Genomic DNA, 9440 nt, shown 5'->3' with positions numbered 1-9440 from the left:
AAAAGCACTTTCAATAATGTAGCAGAGACTAAAATGGTGGATTCTTTCAGGATAATCATCACTGGTCAATTGTAGTAATCTATTTGTTTCTCCTACAGAAACTCATAGCATAGGTTTGTAGACTATGGCACAAATAATTGTGTTGCAATATCTAATGAATTTGTGTAAGGTAGAAAATGCAAGTTGACTTCTTGCTGAGGTTCTCCAATTCCGAGTGATAATAATGATAAGAATTTGTTATTTACAGATTACTTTACTCTGAATTACCTCACAACAATTTTGTGCACTGGGTAAGGCTGGTACTGTTTTTCCCATTTCATAGATGAGAAAACTAAAAGCCTAATGATTTCAGATGTGACCTTTACCATATTGTAGTATCATATATTATGATCTCTATGTATGTCAATGTATATCTAGCCAGTTTATTCAATTCCACTATTCTCTGTCTTGTCATGAGTTATTACCACATTGTTTAATGAGAGGTTTCATGATATGACTTAATATCCAGTAAGACACATTGTAGCTTTCATTTTCAATATTTCTATAGATATCCATGCATATTTATTTTTTATATCAACATTATTATTAACCAATCTAATATCATTTTTAAAATCTTGTTTTTTTTGTTTGGGGAGATAATATCATGTTAAATTTATAAATTGACTTGAGGCAATTAACATATTTATCGCATTGAATCTACACAAGAACAGGTATGTTTTTCCATTTGTTCAAGTCTATTTTGTGTCTTTCAAAGCTTTTCCTCACATATATTTTTGCATATTACTTTTTAAATGCACCCTATATATTTTATCTTCTTTTTGGTATATAGTATATACTTCTTTTTGGTATATACTGTATATGGTATTTTCTCTGCCTTTTACCATATACATTGTTGTTTGTGTTTATGAAGGCAATTGATTTCTGCATGTTAATTTAATATCTTGCAAATTTACTAAATTATTTCATTTGATTTACTTTTGTCATTGGTGCTTTAGTGATTTCCAAATATACTTTTATAATATCTGCAAATATATTTTCAATTTTGTATATCTTTATTTATTTAATGTCTGTTTTATTGTTTTTGGCTCTTCCATTTATTACAACAGCAAATCATAGTAAAGGAGATAATAACAAATTACATGCCTTGTATGTGGTCTTAAAAATGTTTTAGTGTTTCCCATTGAGTAAGATGCTACATTTAATACAGAAGTGTACCTATCTATGTTTGTAATAAAACACTGTTGACCAATTCCATTTCCTTGTATGTTTTTATCAGAGATTAGTATTGAGTTATGTGAAAGGCTTTTGTTTAGCATATATAGAAATGATAATATAAAATTTATCCTTAGATATGTATTAATAAAGTGATTCGTATTATGGGTTGCTAATGTGAACCACTTTTCATTTCTGATCTAAACCCACTTGGCGTGATGTATTGTTATTTTTAATGTGGTTTCAGGTTTGATTGCTATTATTTTACTTAACTTTTGCTTATTGATATGTGTAAACTATCTGTAATTTTTTGTAGTATATTTATCAGATTTAGGTATCGATGTTAAGCTTGCTTCCCAAAATAGAAGTTTTCCTTCATTTTCTATACTCTGTAATACTTCTTATAACCCTGGGACTATTCAGTCTTTGACGGTTTGGTATAATTTGCATTTAAACCACCTAGTCAAAGCGACTGGGGGAGGGCATTAGATTTTCAATAACATTATCTACTTCTATAGATAGCAATTTGCTTAAGCTTTCTGTCTCTAATAGAAATTTGATATTGATTTTTAAAATGGCATTTAGCTAGGAAAATCTATTTTATCTAGGTTTTCATGAAGGGCTGTAAAATAACCCCACGAATTTTTAAAGTCCTTCTGTTTCAATGGTCATTTACTCCTATAATTACTGCATAACAAAAGGAACTTTGGTATACACTTTAATCAGATTCACACAACTCTTTACATCTGTCCCATCTATTTTAAAACTTCTTTCACTCGCATTTGAAAGTAACTTTTATGCATTTATTACTTTAGCCTTTAATACATCAGTGTATATTTCCTATCAACATGGATATTGTCTTATGTTTCCACAGGAAAATTCCAAAATCAGGAACTACAGCACTGATACAATACTATTATCTCTCTCTCTTTCTCTCTCTCTCTCCCTCTCCCTCTCCCTCTCCCTCTCTTTCTCTCTGTATGTATATATATATACACACACACATATATATATGTATATATACATATAAAATTCACAGTTTATATTTAAATTCTCTTAATATCTTAGTAATGGCTTTACAACCCACCCCCCCACCCCACAAATCAAAATTGAATCCAGGATCATGCATTATATTTAATTACCATGTGTTTTTAATCTCCTTTGGTCTGGAAAGAACTTTAGCTTTTCTTTATCTTTCTTTACATTAATATATTTGGAAAATCCAGGCCAGTTATTTTGAAGAATGTCCTTCAATTTGGATTTGTCTCAATTAAACATGATCTTAACAAGACTCAAGTTCTTCATTTTGGGTAGGAATACCACAGAGATAGATTTATTACAGTATTGATGATGTTTGAGTACATGGTAATATTGGTATCTGCCAGGGTTATTCATAGTAAATCTATTTTTCCCTTTTTTAATAAGAAACAATTTGTGAGAAAAATTTTGAGACTACGCAAATTTGTCAATAGTTTTATAATCAATTTTTTGATACTTAAATTGACCTACATTTGGCTATTGTGAACCATTCAGACTCATTCCTTTGTTATTTTGATATAGTCACATCATTCTTTGAATACTTCTTTATTGCACAGTAAAATGTTTCAGGCTTAGCTTATACATACAGTTTTCACCCTGGTCTTAAAATTGTCTCTACTAGGAGTCAAACTTCCTTTTAGTGAATAACAGGGTTTAGAAACAGAGATCTGAGCAATAGGCATGCTAATGCTACTGGATGTCACTGCCTTTGGGCTTTCTCAGTGGATAGAGCTGAGAAAAAAATATGTAAATACACACACATATTTATATACATATATACACATTCCATATGCACATGCATATATGTGTATATATCCACATCTATTTACATGTACATTCATACATAGACATATATCTATATTTTATACCTATATCTACATATCTACATATTAAATATTTTGAATATCATATTCATTTCTCAATTACAAACCAACACTACAGAGTACATTTTCATCTTCATTCTTACATTATTTGTAACTCTGTTCTCCAACAATAAAAAACCTGTCCCCCATTATCCTCAATATAATTTCTCATTTGTACAAGCCATTCCTAGTGTTGATCACTATAAATCTGAGTGTTAATCATTGATGTATCCCTTTAGACCAAAGAATTTCCCTTGGAATTTCTTGTAGTGAGGATCTGATGGAGACATTTTTTCTGCTCCATTCTCTTTTTTTCTGCTTCTGGGGCTCCTACATAAAATACTCACGTATTTGATTAATGCCAGATATTAACCTGGTAATTAATGAAGGCTGACAGACTCTTAGATTTTTAATATGATATTGATATAAAGTGTGGAAAACTTTTATAGTTTTTATTATGACATCTTTTTCTAAAATGATCTCTGTGTGATTATCACTACCTAAGGTTTCAGGGGAAGTCAGATGCTGTACAATCAATCTATTTCTTATGAATATTTGCAGAAGACCTACAGAATGACATTAAATTAATCATAACTGTTATTATTTTATGCAGTTAGCATTCTTGAGGGAAGTAAATAATTTTATTACTGCTCTCTATCCCGCACCGTGCCTAGCCCTGTGAGTAGATACTCAAAAATCTTTTGCTGATTGCTAATGTGTTTCCTACTGATCTTGCCACTTTTTTTATTGGTCATGAATATTCATGAGATACAAAGCTGATTGTCACCCTTCATGTGAAGTCCAGATCCATACTGGCAGCATGCCCATTACCACAAATTGTGTCTGTGTCCCCCATGAATATTCATGAGATACAAAGCTGATTGTCACCCCTCAGACCCAAGATGTGAAGGCCAGATTCACACTGGCAGCATACCCATTATCACACAATGAATTTGTACCCTGTGTCCCCCACCCAATTATCCCCAAACTCCCTCCCCCTCCCCCTTCCCCCCCACTCCACTTTGTATCTGAAGGTATGTTCTCTCCCTCTGCAAGTCCAATGCACCACTGTGGTCTTTCCTTCCTTCCTTCTTTCTCTCTTAGCTCCCACTTATGAGTGAGTACATGCAGTATTTATCCCTCTGTGCTTTGCTTATTTCACTCAACATAAGTTTCCCCAGGATCATCCATGTTGTTGCAAATGGGAGAATTTCATTCTTTTTTATGGCAAAGTAGTATTCCATGGTGTGTATATACCACAGTTTCCTTATCCAACCTTATTTCTCCACCTGCCTAGAGCCTACTGCAATCTCATATTAGACAAGCTCCAGAGAATAGAAAAATAGTAGAGTACATTATGTGTGTTTACATTGATAGCTTGTTATTAAAAATGCATATTATACAGACAACATTGTAATAACAAAAATCAAAGGGAAAAATTCAGTACTAACATCACCTCCTGAAAAAATCAACTTTCTTATTCTTTTTTGCCTTACAGCCTCTATTAGTATGTTCTACAATTTTGCATATCTGTAATAAAAAGTTGGTTAAAATTTTATATTCAGCATTAATTAGATTTTAGCAAGATATATCCGAATGTCCATTATGTGCATGGCCCCCAACTATAAGCTGAGCCCTGGAAACTAATAGAGAATTAATCCATAAGCACATTGAATGTCTATGGGACTAAAGGTTGAAAATACACAATGTAAAATTCTATTTTTTTTTTCTGTAATGAATGATAACTCCCTTAAAATTGAGGCTATGACAATAGGTAATCATGCATATTTAATTCTTTTATAAATTTCGTGTTATTCAGAGAAACTGCAGCTCAAAGTAGAGGAGAAATGCTTTTGGAAACGTGAGTTGCAAATTTTTTTGATTTGGTAATAAGTTAGAAAAGGGTTTAAGAAATAAAGATAACAGTATGAGTTAAATATTGCATGATTAATTTACTTGATTATTTTTGATTATCGTATTACATAGAAGACAATTTGGGTCTCAATCACCACATCATGAAGTGAGGGGAATGGGCAAAATAAATAATTTCAAAGTTATTTTCTGTTGTAACATTCTAGATGGTGGTACTATATTACATGACTCAAACAATGTGGCCTAGAGGAATATATAAATTGAATCAATTTTCAAGTCACCCAGAATTTTATTTGGTCTTTCATCTGATGGTATAAAGACTAAATGTTTTCCATATATAAAAAATAATCTAATTATTTGTACCAAAACCATACACAAGGGAGTAGATTATTTGTGTTTCAACTTAATAAATAGCATAAATGTTTTCTATGCTAATGTACTGAATTTAACACTGATTCGACTATGGAAGCTTCATCATGTATTTTTATCTCTTTTTTATATTCAGTCACATTCTGAATGTTTAATGGGAAGATGATAGAATATGAGCAGAAGACTGGAAAACTCTAAAATTATTTTTGAAGCCACTTATAATTTAATATAGATATTTCCATTTAATATAGTCTTCATATCCCCAGGAACCAAAAATTGGTTGGATTCAATGTTACTGTGCCTAATGCTTACAGAAGTACTATAGAGATTGGATTGTTTACTTTCAAATGTGGAATGCAAAAATGATACTAAAACAAAAATTCAATTAAAATTCATTGAGCACACTCTGGTACTGAGCACACCTACCACGTTAATTAATTTTTATATCCAATACTATACACTCACAAGAGCCCTGAAAATTTTTCACTATTCTAATTTATAGATGAAAAAACAGAAAGCAAGCAGGGTTAAAAGATTACCTGTAGTGGATTCAGTTATGTCCCCCAAAACTCACTGAAACTTGAATTGTGTCCCCCAAGTTTTATGTATTAGAAACTTAGCTCCCACTGTGACTGTTAATAGGATGGGAAATCCTATTATGGTAATTTAAAGGTAGAGCCTTGAAGAGGTGATTAGACTGTAGGGCCATGCAGAAGTGAATAGATAATAATGGTGGTCAGGGGCGTCGTTCTGAGGGCTTTAAAAGGAGAGTGAATGAGGAGGTTACTCTCGCTGTCTCTGTTTCACCATTTTTGCAACGTGATACCCAGCTGTCACTTAATTCACTACCAGAGAAAGCCTTCACCAGATGTATTCCCTAGATTTGGACTTCCTGGCCTCTGAAACTGTAAGTGATAAATTTCATTTTCTTTATAAATTACCCAGTTCCAGGTATTTTGTTATAAGCAACAGAAATGAACTAATATAGAAAATTAGCACCAGAGATGTGGAGTGTTGCTTACAATAAATGCTTGAAAATGTGCAAGTGGCTTTAGAAGTGGGTGTTCAGAAGAGTCTGAAAGAATTTGGATGAGCAGGCTAGAAAAAGTCTAGATGCTGGTGAAAATTTAGAAGACAAGAAAACCAGGGAAAGTTTAGAATGTTTTAGAGACTGGTTAAATGGTGGTGACCAGAAGGCTTATGGAAATATAGACTATAAAGAACACTTTAAAGAGGTCTCAGGTGTAAATGAGAAGGGACTTATTGGAAACTGGGGCAAAGAACAACTTTGCTACGAATTGGCAAGGAACTTGGCTACATTGTGTCCATGCCCTAGGACTTTGTAGAAGCTAGAACTTTTGAACCCGAATATTTGATGGAAGAAATTTCTAAGCAGCAAAGCATTCAGGAAGCTGCATGGCTACTTGTAACAGCCTATGCTGAGTTATGGTGGCAAAGGCATGACATAAAGCCTGAATTTAAAAGGGAAGCAGAGTGTAAAGATTTGGAAAATTTGCAGCCCAGCCATGTGGTAGAGAAGCAGAGAGCATTTTCAGAAGAAAAGTGCAATGGTGATCAGAAGATTAGTGCAAAGGAAAGGGATTATCAAGAAAAGGGGGAAAAGGCCCTAAAGGCATTGCAGAAGCCTCTGGGGCTAACTCTTCCATTTCAGGCCCCAAGGCTTAGAGAGACAAAGTAGATTTGGGGAACAGGCCTGAGGTGCCCTCCTTGGTCTCATTGCCCAGCCCCACCTCAGGAAGCTTCTTCCAGTACTGGCACCCCAGCTGCTTTGGCTGATTCAGCCATGGCTAAATTGGCCCCAGGTGTGGCTGGACCTGCAGCTTTGGAAAGTACAAGCTGGAAGCTTTGGCAGTATCCACATGATGTTATGTTTGCAGGCTCACAGAATGCCAGAGCTGTGGAGCCTTGGGAGCCTACACCACAGTTTCAAAGGATGTATGGAAAAGTCTTGGGGCCCAGGAAGAGATCTGTCATAGGGGTGGAGTCACCACATAGAGCCTTCACTAGAGCAATGCTGAACAGAAATGTGGGGTCAGAGTTGCAGCAGAGAAACCCCAACCTTGCCATGCCTAATGGAGCTGTGAGAGCAGGACCTCCATGGAAACCCCGAACTTGTGGAGCTATCAGAGTGGAACACCACCCTGGGAGAGCTGGAGTATGGCCTGAAGCCAGGAAAGCCATAGGGAAGAGCAGTCTGAGGACTCAGGGAGCCAAACACCACAGCACTATGCAGAGGACATCAAACATGGAATCAAGGTACATGATTCACCAGGTTTGAGATTTATTGCCTGTCCTGCTGGGTTTTGGACTTGTTTGGGACCTGTTACCCCTTTCTTTTGGCCTATTTCTCCCTTTTAGAATGGGAATATGTACCCTATGCTTGTCCCACCATTGTATCTTGGAAGTAGATAACTTGTTTTTAATACACAGATGGAACATTGAACTTTGGACTTTTGAGTTAAATCAAGTTAAGACTTTGGGGAGGAAATGAATGTATTTGTATGTGAAAAGGACACGAGTTTTGGGAGGTCAGGGGCAGAATGTAGTGGATTGAATTATGTCCCCCCAAACTCATTAAAGCTTGAATTGTGTCCCCCAAGTTTTATGTATTAGAAATTTAGCCTCCACTGTGACTGTTAAGAGGGTGGGAAATCCTATTTCGGTAATTGAAAGGTGGAGCCTTGAAGAGGTGATTGGATTGTAGGACCCTGCAGTAGTGAATGGATTAATAATGGTGGTCAGGGGCATGGTTCTGAGGGCTTTAATAAGAGAGTGAATGAGGAGGTTATTCTCTCTGTTCTCTCTGCTGCCACCATCTTGCAATGTGAGACCCCTGGGTCATTAGCACCACCATCGGATGGACTTTGGACTTCCCAGCCTCAGAAACTGTAAGCAATAAATTTTGTTTTCTTTATAAATTGCCCAGTTTTGTGTCTTGTTATAAGCAACAGAAATGGACAAATACATTACCTAAAATTTCACACCCCGGAAGTGAGTGATAGGTCTGTCATTTAACACAGATTTGTATTAATTCAAAATCTCCATTATTTCCACACCTAGTCAAAAATTGGAACTCTTCTGTTGTTAACAATTGAGGCTACATTGGGAAAAGTACCACCCAAACCTTTCTAGTTAATTTAATTAGCAGAATGATTTACACCTGAGCATATAACAATAGTGATAAGATTAATTTTGATTTGTAACCTAATTTGTCATTAACTTTCATCAACTTGAGCAAGTTCTGCCTTCAAATGCACAATAAATATATTTAGTCATTGTTCTTTATCTTATACCATCATACAGATATCTTAGAGTTTATAAAACATTAATACATGAATTGATTGGAGCCAGGTAACAATCCTGTGACATAGACAAGATTGGGATAAAGACCATCATTTAACCTGTGAGGTAAAAGAGGCTGAGAGAGAACAGTGACTAAGACACAGGTTTTCTGAAAACTAGTGTAATGTTTTTTCAACTATTCCACATTTATTGTTTACAATTTTAACATGCATTTTACAAATCTGGCTTACATGTAATTTGAAATTTTATCTTTCATGAAAACCATGCTTTTTTCCCCAAGTTCTAGAAATTTCCCATTCTTTAACCTGGTGCCGTAACGTCTTCCTGACCCCTCTATGTGGAATAATGTTCCTTCCCTTTCAAAGCTCTTTACTAAACCTATTTATATCCTGCTCTCCTCAAGTAATCCCAGATTTTATTATATAAGGTATAAAAATTCCCTTCCCATAAATGCCTCCTCAATAATGAGGAGGAGCACTTTACCTAATATACTTTTTTAGTCCACCATCCATCTCTCTGCTCCCCAGACTGCCACACTTGTGATTTTACATTTATTTGTGAAAATATTTAATTAATATCTGTCTTCCTACTTCACCCCACTGCAAGCTCTGTGACATCGTGACCTGCCACCATGTTCATTTTGTATTCACTCCATAGCACCCAGCACTGTACTTGGCACAGGGTGGATGCTCAGTAAATGTTTGTGAAGTCAAACTGAATATTGTTACTTATCTCAAAGTGTGTTAGAAGTAATTGAACATG

Source organism: Galeopterus variegatus, unplaced genomic scaffold, assembly GCF_000696425.1.
Source record: "Galeopterus variegatus unplaced genomic scaffold, G_variegatus-3.0.2 Scaffold6299, whole genome shotgun sequence".
Taxonomy (NCBI): Eukaryota; Metazoa; Chordata; class Mammalia; order Dermoptera; family Cynocephalidae; genus Galeopterus; species Galeopterus variegatus.
The sequence above is the reverse complement of the archived record's forward strand: the minus strand, read 5'-3'. Positions refer to the sequence as shown.